General features: G+C 39.3%; 1 protein-coding gene across 6 annotated transcripts in view; it reads right to left on the bottom strand.

The window, feature by feature from the left end:
- LOC126973392 (pantothenate kinase 3) overlaps positions 1–12,838 on the bottom strand; it is an 83,361-nt gene that overhangs the window by 43,337 nt on the left and 27,186 nt on the right. The gene's annotated exons all lie outside the window — the stretch shown is intronic.

Below are 12,838 nucleotides of genomic sequence, written 5' to 3'. Positions count from 1 at the left end.
TATTCACCAGCTTACTCCCCAAGTCAAGAAATCACCGTTCGCGTAACGCTCTCGTCAAGTATTCACCAGCTTACTCCCCAAGTCAAGAAATCACCGTTCGCGTAACGCTCTCGTCAAGTATTCACCAGCTTACTCCCCAAGTCAAGAAATCACCGTTCGCGTAACGCTAGCGTTCGTTCGTAACGCTAGCGTTAGTTCGTAACGCTCTCGTCAAGTATTCATCAGCTTACTCCCCAAGTCAAGAAATCACCGTTCGCGTAACGCTAGCGTTCGTTCGTAACGCTAGCGTTAGTTCGTAACGCTCTCGTCAAGTATTCACCAGCTTACTCCCCAAGTCAAGAAATCACCGTTCGTGTAACGCTAGCGTTCGTTCGTAACGCTAGCGTTAGTTCGTAACGCTCTCGTCAAGTATTCATCAGCTTACTCCCCAAGTCAAGAAATCACCGTTCGCGTAACGCTTGCGTTAGTTCGTAACGCTCTCGTCAAGTATTCACCAGCTTACTCTCCAAGTCAAGAAATCACCGTTCGCGTAACGCTAGCGTTCGTTCGTAACGCTCTCGTCACGCATTCACCAGCGTAATCCCCAAGTCAAGAAATCACCGTTCGCGTAACGCCAGCGCGGCGTTAGTTCGTAACGCTCTCGTCACGCATTCACCAGCGTAATTCCCAAGTCAAGAAATCACCGTTCGCGTAACGCCAGCGCGGCGTTAGTTCGTAACGCTCTCGTCACGCATTCACCAGCGTAATTCCCAAGTCAAGAAATCACCGTTCGCATAACGCCAGCGCGGCGTTAGTTCGTAACGCTCTCGTCACGCATTCACCAGCTTAATACCCAAGTCAAGAAATCACCGTTCGCGTAACGCCAGCGCGGCGTTAGTTCGTAACGCTCTCGTCACGCATTCACCAGCTTAATCCCCAAGTCAAGAAATCACCGTTCGCGTAACGCCAGCGCGGCGTTAGTTCGTAACGCTCTCAACACGCATTCACCAGCTTAATCCCCAAGTCAAGAAATCACCGTACGCGTAACGCCAGCGCGGCGTTAGTTCGTAACGCTCTCGTCACGCATGCACCAGCTTAATCCCCAAGTCAAGAAATCACCGTTCGCGTAACGCCAGCGCGGCGTTAGTTCGTAACGCTCTCGTCACGCATTCACCAGCTTAATCCCCAAGTCAAGAAATCACCGTTCGCGTAACGCCAGCGCGGCGTTAGTTCGTAACGCTCTCGTCACGCATTCACCAGCTTAATCCCCAAGTCAAGAAATCACCGTTCGCGTAACGCCAGCGCGGCGTTAGTTCGTAACGCTCTCAACACGCATTCACCAGCTTAATCCCCAAGTCAAGAAATCACCGTACGCGTAACGCCAGCGCGGCGTTAGTTCGTAACGCTCTCGTCGCGCATGCACCAGCTTAATCCCCAAGTCAAGAAATCACCGTTCGCGTAACGCCAGCGCGGCGTTAGTTCGTAACGCTCTCGTCACGCATTCTCCAGCGTAATCCCCAAGTAAAGAAATCACCGTTCGCATAACGCCAGCGCGGCGTTAGTTCGTAACGCTCTCGTCACGCATTCACCAGCTTAATCCCCAAATCGAGAAATCACCGTTCGCGTAACGCTAGCGTTAGTTCGTAACGCTCTCAACACGCATTCACCAGCTTAATCCCCAAGTCAAGAAATCACCGTACGCGTAACGCCAGCGCGGCGTTAGTTCGTAACGCTCTCGTCACGCATGCACCAGCTTAATCCCCAAGTCAAGAAATCACCGTTCGCGTAACGCCAGCGCGGCGTTAGTTCGTAACGCTCTCAACACGCATTCACCAGCGTAATCCCCAAGTCAAGAAATCACCGTTAGCGTAACGCCAGCGCGGTGTTAGTTCGTAACGCTCTTTTCACGCATTCACCAGCGTAATCCCCAAGTCAAGAAATCACCGTTCGCGTAACGCCAGCGCGGCGCTAGTTCGTAACGCTCTCGCAGCAAGCAAGCTATACTTCAAAATTTAAAATAATATAATCTTAAATTCAGCATACTTATTTAAATAAATAGGCGATAAGGAGTCTTAGCCTTGATCAAAGTTTACATAATGGCTTCATCGGCTTATGTGTTTTTAATTAATTCACGCAACAATATTATAATGTCCGTTAATGGCCACTAATAAAATTTCGCGGACGTAATGGTATTGTTGTTATAATTAATTAGAATAAAACCAAATAATAAACTTCTATAATTAACTTTACGGAATCAATTACTGGCTACAGTTTTCCCGAACCTATACGACTTACGGCCGTTCCCAATATACTATCTACAGATAGAGATAAATTACTACCTTCTACTGTCAGTAATTAGCTGTCAATAATAAGTCATTCTTATCGCCTTATATTGGGACGCGTGAATTGCAATTTCCATACAAACTTCTACCGTTGGTGAGCTTTATGTCCTCCCATTGACAGACAGAGTGTACGAATAAGGTGAGTTTATGGGATAGAAAAGTCAATGATAGTTACGATTTTTATCTCAAGTAGACCACAACCGGTGATAGACTGAATATTGGGAACGGCCGTTAGAAACCTTCAAGGTTAGAGCAAACTTAAGGCGACACTAAATGCCAGCGACCTTGAGCGATATGAGTTCACGGCTGCCGGCCCGCCATCTATGTAACAAAGCCAATACTTTCAAAATTCTTGCGTGGAAAACAGTTTATATGCTTACAATCCTCGTTATTCACTACTAATCAGAATAAATGAACCTACACAAAACAGTACAAGCTATAAGAATAACTTTTCTGAGAGAAGTACCAAAAAAATGCGTCACGCCATGCCAAAAAACTTATTTAACTTCAAAGAAAAGTGGTAGTTCAAAAAGGCTCGGCAGTGTTCACTATAACCAACAGCAAGCATTAGCAACCTACAAATAAGACAAGGATATGTGTAACAGGATTAAGTAGTGTTCATAGCTCGAAATGCTATACTTTCACCACAAAACTTGTCTAAAAACACCATGTTTGCGTGTTTTCTGCTTACTCTTGGCCTTAAGGCTTAACTATATGTAATATGCTTAGCCGCAGACGACACAGGTCCTCGCAGGAAGGCAGCAAGGCAGAGCAGATTTTGTAACATATGTACGACCTAAGGCCTATCGTAGATGGCACACTTTTCGTGTCTGCGGCACACAAAAAGTCTGCATTGCGCGCAAAATGTCTTTGGTAGATATTACACACACTAAAAGCACACGACGCACACTTTCGGTCATTTTGTCGGCGGAACGGTAAGGATGTACAGAGATTGCGGTGTGTTATTTCGTACTTGAGATATAAAAAAGAATTAGAAATAGATAATTTTGGATTCATCCTATTCTTTCAGAATAAAAACAAGTGCGTCACGGATAGTTTGTCGTCTGCGATAGGCCTAAGGGCTACGTACGCTGCGGCGCAATGGAGGATGATGCGGCTGTTGCGGTTGGTTTTAACTCATTTTCGAACACCCAAACTCGTGACTGGTTTTTTGTGTCGGGTTCGTACGCGTATATCCAGGATTCGTCACCTGATACGATGTTGTATACAGCATTTGAGGATCCTGCGTGGAATCTTTCGAGAGTTCTGATGCGCCAAGTAACGCGAGCCGCTTTTTGCTCTTCACAGAGCAAATGCGGAATCCATCGGGAAAACAACTTTTTTATACCTTATTGTTCATGCAAGATTATTTGTATTTGACTCCTGCCAATGTCTAAAGTTGCCTGAATTTCGCGGTATGTCACATGTCGATCTTCCTCAATGAGCTTACGCACAGCATCAATATTTTCTTTAGTGACTGCAGATTTTGGACGACCTTGACGGGGATCATCACTGAGCTTGACACATCCACGTTGAAATTCAGCAAACCAGCGATTAATTGTGGTTTTGGATGGGGCTTCATCACCAAATGCAGAAATCATCCGGTCAACACACTGTTTTTGTGTTATACCGCTTCGAAAGTCATAATAAATCATCGCTCTAGAATTTTCTCGAGTCAATTCCATTTTCTCAACGGCTAAACAAGTTAGAAAAGACCTTGTGACAAGACCGAGAATCTTTTTTTAAATAAATAAATGGTATTCGATTTTTAAAACCAAGGAGTTTTCAATTAAAAAGATTTTAATATGACAGGAACAGTGGAAATATTCCATTCCCGATACTTTTAGTGCAGCCCTCGTATGTCGCAGACATACATCTGTCCCGCTCTGCGTCTCGTGGTAGCGCCGGAACAGATTTCTGTGCGACGCGTGCATGTCCCTCATATTGTCCCTCATATCATATGACCCTCATATTAGTATTTTTTTTTCTTTACTTCTATGATTTTGTATGATTCTAACCATCCAGACTATTCAAAAAAGATATTTAAAGAGTAATTAATTATGGCCGAGAAATTAAACGCAGTCTTTGTCCTTTCCCAAGCTCTAGTCTAACACTGTACCGATCATACAAACCATTTTAGATTACTTTCTTAAAAGACTCGGCTTATACAAACTGTTTTCTTCTATACCTACATATAAATAAAATTGTCTGTTTGTAATATTGATATAACCGTTTTTTACTACATGTATATGAATACGGTACATACACCAAAATAACATGTTTTACAATTTTTGTCTGTCTGTTTGTTCCGGCTAATCTCTAAAATGGCTTGACTGATTTTGACGGGACTTTTACTGGCAGGTAGCTGATATAATAAGGAGTAACTTTGGCTCCGTTTATTTCAGAATAAAATCTTTTATTTTAAAAAAATACAGTAGGTAATGTTGCAATGTCCAAGAAACGGTTTAACTCTAAAACTAATTTATAATTTGGCAAAACAACGTTTGCTGGGTCAGCTAGTTTATCTATATATATAAGAGATTTCCACGTATATAGTCACTCATCACGATATCTCTGGAACCATAAGCCGTAGAGACTTGAAATTTGGTAGAAATATTCCCTTCGCCGATTAGAGATCAGCTAAGAACGGATTTAAAGAAAATCCATCCGCAAGAGTTTTTTTTTATAACAGAACAACGTCTGTCGGGTCCGCTAGAATATATATATATATATATATAAGAGATTTCCACGTGTATAGTCACTCATCACGATATATCTGGAACTATTAGGCGTAGACTTGAAATCTGGTAGAAATATTCCTTTCGCCGAGTAGAGATCAGCTAAGAACGGATTTAAAGAAATTCCATCCGCAAGAGTTTTTTTTTATAACAGAACAACGTCTGTCGGGTCCGCTAGTATATATATAATAGATTTCCACGTATATAGTCACTCATCACGATATCTCTGGTACCATAAGGCGCAGAGACTTGAAATTTGGTAGGAATATTCCTTTCGCCGAGTAGAGGTCAGCCGGATTTTACGATAATCCACCCGCAAGATTTTTTTTATTATGAACAGAACAACGTTTGTCGGATCAGCTAGTAATATAATAAATAAATCTATCGTTTGATATTTGAAAACCATGCTCTACTTGGAATACTAGCGGTCACCAAATTCCTGACCTCTTAATTTGAATTGAATGGGTAACGTCAAGCGATACAATAATGTTGCTAAACTAACCTAGCTCTTTAAATAAATAGGTTTTATTTTGTGTCACTCAATAGCTGCAGATGTCTTGTTCAACTCTTAGTTTGTGGCTCCATCTACAGGATCTACTTTACAGTTGATAACCTGCTCAACCCCAATATTAGCATATTAGGAAATCGACTCGAGATGGCGCTCTTTCAAATCTAAACAATTTGTTATTTTTAAAGTGATATACCCCACCTCTAGGATTAATTACACCAATTAAAGTAATCTTAATTTACGAAGCGATAAAAACTAGGTATTGCACTGACATAGGTATTTTTTTAATGAAAATAAGGGACGAGACGAGCAGGACGTTCAGCTGATGGTAATGAAAAGACCCAAAAATTCTGAGCGACACTACAATTGCGCTCGTCACCTTGAGACATAAGATGTTAAGTCTCATTTTCCCAGTAATTTCACTAGCTACGGAGCTCTTCAGACCTAAACAAAGTAATGTTTATACATTACTGCTGCACAGCAGAAATAGGGGCCGTTGTGATACCCATAATCTAGCCGGCTTCCTGTGCACAGAAGCTGGTAGGAACGACATAGAGAAATACACTTGTAGGCTGAAGTATCAGCTGTTATACCATCCTAAATCCCTACCAATAGAAATGTGAATATAAGTTTGTTTGTTACGCTTTTACACCGGAGCTACTGAACCGATTTTGATAAAATTTGGTACAGCGGTAGATTAGAGCTTGAGAAGAGACATAAATTTTATACATTTTAACCCGTGAAAATTCACGTCGATGAGCTGTAACTATAACAATAGTAGGTTTAGTGTCCCATATCAATCTTAGTCGAAAAAAGATTCATAGAATATGTCGGGAACCGGAAATAGATTAAGTCATAAGATAATCTTCAATTGCAAACTTGCTTATTATTTTTAAAAACCTGGTATTTTTATAAATTTCTATAAATGCTAAAATTATACCAAATCGAGGTCACAAAATCGATACGCATAAAAACATAGATAAGAAACGAAATTAAAATAGTGTTTTATGATAATAATTGTTATCAATTTGGTTTTTAATTGTTTATAGAAACAATTTTGATTATTTTATTGATCAAGCACGGACGAGTAAAAGAATAAGGACTCCGTGTCACCAAACAAGCCGGTAAACGTGTAAATACATAGCCCCACGCATACACATACACTAATACAAGCCGATCGGTCGCCATTATGAGAATTGCCATCGTCTGTGACAGATCAGTTTGCGTCGCAATAAAATATTTTAAAAATGCCGTCGTGCGTTGTGTTAAAGTGTACAAACAATACTATAAAAGTATTTGTGGATATATGATTATTTAAGTGAGAAAAAATTGTGTATCTGGTATACCCCGTAACCGCACACACACTAGCATAAAGGGGCTTCACTTGATAATATCACGGCGCGGAGTACTTCTTTTTTTTACTAATCCGTGTGATCAAGATTATAATATTACTAGCTGACCCGACAGACGTTCTTCTGTACATCTTCTTAATATATATATATATGTCTATATATATATATAAATTACGTGACACGTTGTTTGTCCGCAATGGACTCTATTCAGACCAAACTGCACTCCATGAAGTAATTCTCAATTTTAATGAGAATTACTTCATGGAGTGCAGTTTGGTCCAACTGGAGAGATAGGATAGTTTTTATTTCGATTTGGGACCCATAATTATTTTTATTTTCAATATTTGTTTTGTATTAACATATTTCCAATGAGAGGATTTAGTGAAGCACGGTTTGACAGTTCCGCTGTGAAACAATTTCATTATAACAGCAGGGATCATTTTTTACGAAATAATTCTTGATGTTTTGAAATATTATTGGCGCATTCCTATAAAACAGTATTTTTTTATTATCTACAGAACAACGTCTGTCGGGTCAGCTAGTAATATATAAAATACTGTTTTAATGAATTTTTCAATAATATTTCATAACATCAAGAATTATTTCGTACAATATGCTCCCTGTTGTTATAATTCAATTGTTTCACAGCAGAACTGTCAAACCGTGCGTGAAAAAAAAAATTCTCTCATAGAAAATATGTCCATACAAAACAAATATTGGAAATAAAAATTATTATGGGTCCTAAATCGAAATAAAAACTATTCTATCTCTCAAGTTGGACTAAACTCCCACTTCATGGAGCACCCCATTAAAATCCGTTCATTAGTTTAGGAGTTCACTGAAAACAAACATCAGGACACCGGATTTTAATATATTTTAAGATTATTTTATAAAGTCCTAGTGCTAGTATATATTATAACGAAATTAATTTATATCAACAACATAAATTACCGATACTATGTCAGTTGCCTATTCAGCATAGACATGGAATGGTCAGCTATCTGATAAACCATGGACTGCAGGCGAAGTGGTAATCAGTTGTGTAGTGTATTGACATCTAGTCTAAATATATAAGGAATGAACAAGGGAAAGGCTTTAATGTAGGCTTAGAGGGCACTTGCCCAAAGCCAACCTCAGGTGGTGTTTAGTGGGTGTAGGCATTTAGGGTCTAACGTGAGTTCCACATAACCAACGCAGACGGCTGCGTTATCCCGGAGGGTAGCCCTTTTCCATTGACTGGGCGCAAATAAAACAAGCCAGAGCGCCAGTTCCAATCGGTCCTTGGTCGGGAGCGGACATCCCCATGTAGTGTCTTCGTAGTAGCGTGTGCTATTTTCTGAACAACAGTTGTTTCACCTGCGCCCAAACGCGAGACATAACATAATATTGTTTATTTATCTGAAGTCTCTATTATGGGCCCCTCATTAATGAAGGCCCGGGTTGTAGCCCCGGTTACCCTGCTTGTTATCGCTGTATTTCGGCAGATTTCCAGTTAGAATAATTCACAATAAGTAATGAGCGATATACGATACGACCACTTGTGTTAATGTTAACAAATGTTATATTCTAAACACATGCTCGGATTTGGTATGGCCGGAGCATCGGATGGTCCGGTGGCCGCCTCGCACCAATTGGTCCGGCGTCGTACTCGGTACGGTCCAAACCGTAATAATAATAATAATTGTGTGCAAAGGACAATGCCATCGAATAAGATCCACTACCGGACCGAGTCGTATAGTTCGGCCGTACGAAATCCGATCATGTGTTCAGGCTATTGACGTCAACGATTTTGGCATTACGTGAATAGCACCGCAGTAATAATTATATTATTTTCATATAAATACAATCAGATTATTAGCGGAATAAACAGAAATTATTAGTAGTTGTTTTATAATACGGAACACAGACGTAGTCGCAAACTATGAGCCTTATGAGGAAGCTCATGGTCGCTCAGAAGCCAACGGAGAGCGCAATACTCTCTCTAAAAATGAGGAGATCCGTAGGAGAACCAAAGTCCCGAACCGATTAGTTGCGAAATTCAAGTGGGCAGGGCACATAGCTCAACGGATAGATGGCCGTTGGGACAATAAAATCCTCGAATAGCGACCACGTACCGTAAGACGTATTGTTGGTAGGCCCCCACAAGATGAATCGACGATCAAGATCGCCGGAATAGGTTGGATGAGGGCAGCGAAGGACCAATCGTCGTGGAGATATTTGGGGTAGGCTTTTGTCCAGCATTGGACGTCTTCAGGCTGATGACGATTTGATCTTAATTTAATGTTGATACTCTGTTGCAGCTTATTAACAAGTTCTTTAAACTTAAGCGATAATTATATAACATTACTAACAAAGTAATAAACAGCAGTAGTTATGTAAATGTAATTATAAATTGGCATATCTTATGGCTTAGTGACGTTGGTTGCTCTTGTTAACACACATTAGGAATCGTTGAGAGCAAAATTTAAAGAAATTAACATCTTGACTGTTACTTCTCAATATATTCCTGATAATCTAATGTTTGTACATACGCACATAAGTGAATTTGCTAGAAACTGTCATAACCATAATGATAGCACGAGGAACACACAAACTTATAATGCCTATTACTCTGCTAAGTCGAGTACTAAGTCTTTTGCGGGGCGATGTATATGCTTCTACAACAAAATCCCAGATAATGTTCAAAACAATAGTATAACAAAATTCAAAAGAATTGTTTAAAAAAGTTTGTGTGGTAAAGGTTGGGAATGGAGCGACCGCCCTCAGGCTATTAAATAATAAGTTTAATTGTACAATATTACTTTGTAACAATATTTTTTATGAAAAAAAAGAAGCCCGCTGAGTTTCTTGCATCCGTTCTTCTCAGGTCTCAGGCATATTTTTTCGAAATGGGCGGTAGTTTTTGACTTTCAATAAGTAATATCACATCCTATTAAATTTAAATTAAATTCGTGTCGTCACTTTATCTGCTTAAGTGGACATTCAAAATAAAATTTTTGTCCAGCTTGTATGGCAGAAAAGCCTCCTTTGGTTGGATATAGACGCGTTTTGTATTAATATCAACAGTACTTGGAAAATTTTAACATAAGTAGCGCACTTTATACAGGCTGTTAAATAAGGACCTCCTAAAATTGGCTGGTGGCAATCACATGATGTTGAATATAAATGTTTAGTTTTTTCGCAGTATAACTGAAAGAAAAAAAACGGCTCTCCATTTATTAATATTTAAACCGATCGGAATAATTCTTATGTAATTAGGTAATACTTGAGATGCAGTGGTGACAATTCCATGGTTCCCTCGGGATTTGTGAAAAACAGAAATTCACGTCGATGAACTATAACTATTCTAATCATAGGTTTGTTTTGCCATAGTAATCTTCCTCGAAATAAGATTCACATAATATGTTGGAAACTGTAGCGAAAACGGGAACCGGAACTGGAATAGGACATGAGATAACCTTCAATACCATACTTACTTATTATTTAAATAAAAAAAACCCTTTATCTACGCGGACGAAGTCGCGGGCATCAGCTAGTTTATTGATAAAAATATTCTGAATGCTTCACTTTGATAGGTATAATTATTCATGTAATGTAATATTTTAGTTCTGCCGTATTTAAATAAAATAAGTTTCGTTCATTTTTGTTTATAATTGTATTATATTGTATCTTAGTATTAGTTCTTATATTGTTAAAATTCAAAAATTATGCATGTTTTACTTGCATGTGGTCGTTGCCTGTAAGTGCAATAACACTTAGACTTATTTAGAATTATATTTAATGTAATTAGTTAGTGATTATTGTGTTGGCGATGCTAATAAATAATTAAATAAATAAATAGCACCCTGTATAGTCGCAGGCATAGAAAAACAAGCTCATTATTGACGTCCAACCAAGACTATTCAATTATCGTTTATCAAACAATGAAATACAATCAACAACGCGATATTATGTACGATCACGTCATAGACAATACATAGATCACGAGATTTAATATGTTTTTTATTGGATAGAAGGCCGATTTTATCAACGATACGTCACTCGAACGGTTGGTTCAGTTGAGAGTCGAAAGAGCGTCCGCACGGAACGCGAGAGGTGGCGGCTTCGAAGCCCGTTTTGTTTTATGTTTTACTTGTTTAATTATTAGGTTAAACTGTGAAATCACCAATATTTCAACTTTGTTAGTTAGATGGTAAACAAAGTATTGTTTAAATTTATCGACACACCCATGATTATCGTCATCTATACTAATATATAAAGCTGCAGTGTTTGTTTGTTTGTTTGTTTGTTTGAACGCGCTAATCTCTGGTACTACTGGTCCGATTTGAATGATTCTTTTAGTGTTGGGTAGTCCATTTATCGAGGAAGGCTATAGCCTATGTTTATATCTCAAAATTAGGGATCCGTAATAAAATTGCTATTTTGTAACACAAGGTGTAAAATCGAAAACCTATTTTTGCGTGCGCTGCAAAAACTATTGACAATAGAACAAAATGATATACAGGCTATAATATAGGCAATATTTTATCACTTATAAAACTATCGCATGAATTATACTTTATATGGCAAAACAACGTTTGCCGGGTCAGCTAGTCAATTATAATTAGGTCACAGCACTATTGCATTCCTTCAGGAATGAAGAATGCAGAGTTCACTCTGCATTCAACTCGTGCGTTATCTGGAAGTCTGCGTGGGTGCCTCGAGGTAGGTATGACCGTCGGTTGTCAATCGCTCGTGCTGTTTTTATACCAGTCATAGGTACATATCTTACTTTCTTGTGTTAAGTGGCTCACGTAATGGACATCCGCAACACCAGGGGTGTTGCGGATGTCCATTACGTGAAATGCGTTGGAGACATTTAAGTTAGTTAGTTCAAGGTTTCTAAGTCGTCGGTTCGGGAAGACTGCAGCGGGTATTAATTCCACAGCCGTCAACATGATGCGGGTGGAATTTCGCATCGTGACGTTATCTCCGGTGGTGGAATTCGTCTGCTGGAACCCGAACAACTCCTCTGAGCACTCTCCGTGAAGATACCGTAGAAGATGTAGAGCGAACATCTCTACGACAATGCCGATCGACGCACGCACCAGAAACATTATTAAAAACAGCTATTTTCGATATAAATTACCATTTAGAATTAAATTCCTTTTACCAAAGTACTTCGGATCCGAATAGTGCGGACGGATTTCGTTTCGGAACCATACACACAGCCTATAAAAGTGAAGTTCTAGTTACGATCTTATGAATCTTAAACAGCGAAGAAGTAAATGTCTAGTGAATTTGGGAATAAGGTAAACGAAAGACAAAATATCTAATCGCGAATTTCGTATCGATCTTCGGATCCGAAACACTTTCGTAATAGGAAAATGTACGATCCGTCAACCGAAACTTCGTGTTTCGATTATGATAATAGGACTCCAGGAGGTCTATTACCAAAATCGAAAGCCGAAGTTTCGGTCCGAAACGAAAGTAAGACGAACTTTGACTTAAATCCTATTACCAAAGTACTTCGGATCCGAATAGTGCGGACGGATTTCGTTCCGGAACCACAGACATAAAAAGTGACATTGTACTTAAGTTATGATAATAATAATGTCAAACAACGAAAAAGTAAATGGCAAGTGAATTTGGGAATAAGGTAAACGAAAGACAAAATGTCTAATCGCGAATTTCGCATCGATCTTCGGATCCGAAACACGTTCGTTTCCGAAAAAAATTGTGTTTCGATTATGGTAATAGGACTCCAGATCCGAAGTACGCGTAAACAAATTCCTAATATGTAGAGCAGTGTAATTATGTTGCTAATAAAGTTTATTATTATTTATTATTCCTCTCCCCAATGGCAGCGTACAAGGCCACAGAGATGGCGCTAGCGGTTCGCACGAAGCCTTCAAATCCGCTAATAACTGAAGGTGAATC

This window comes from Leptidea sinapis, chromosome 29, assembly GCF_905404315.1.
Source record: "Leptidea sinapis chromosome 29, ilLepSina1.1, whole genome shotgun sequence".
NCBI classification, from domain to species: Eukaryota; Metazoa; Arthropoda; class Insecta; order Lepidoptera; family Pieridae; genus Leptidea; species Leptidea sinapis.
This window is presented reverse-complemented; position numbering and strand designations above follow the sequence as displayed.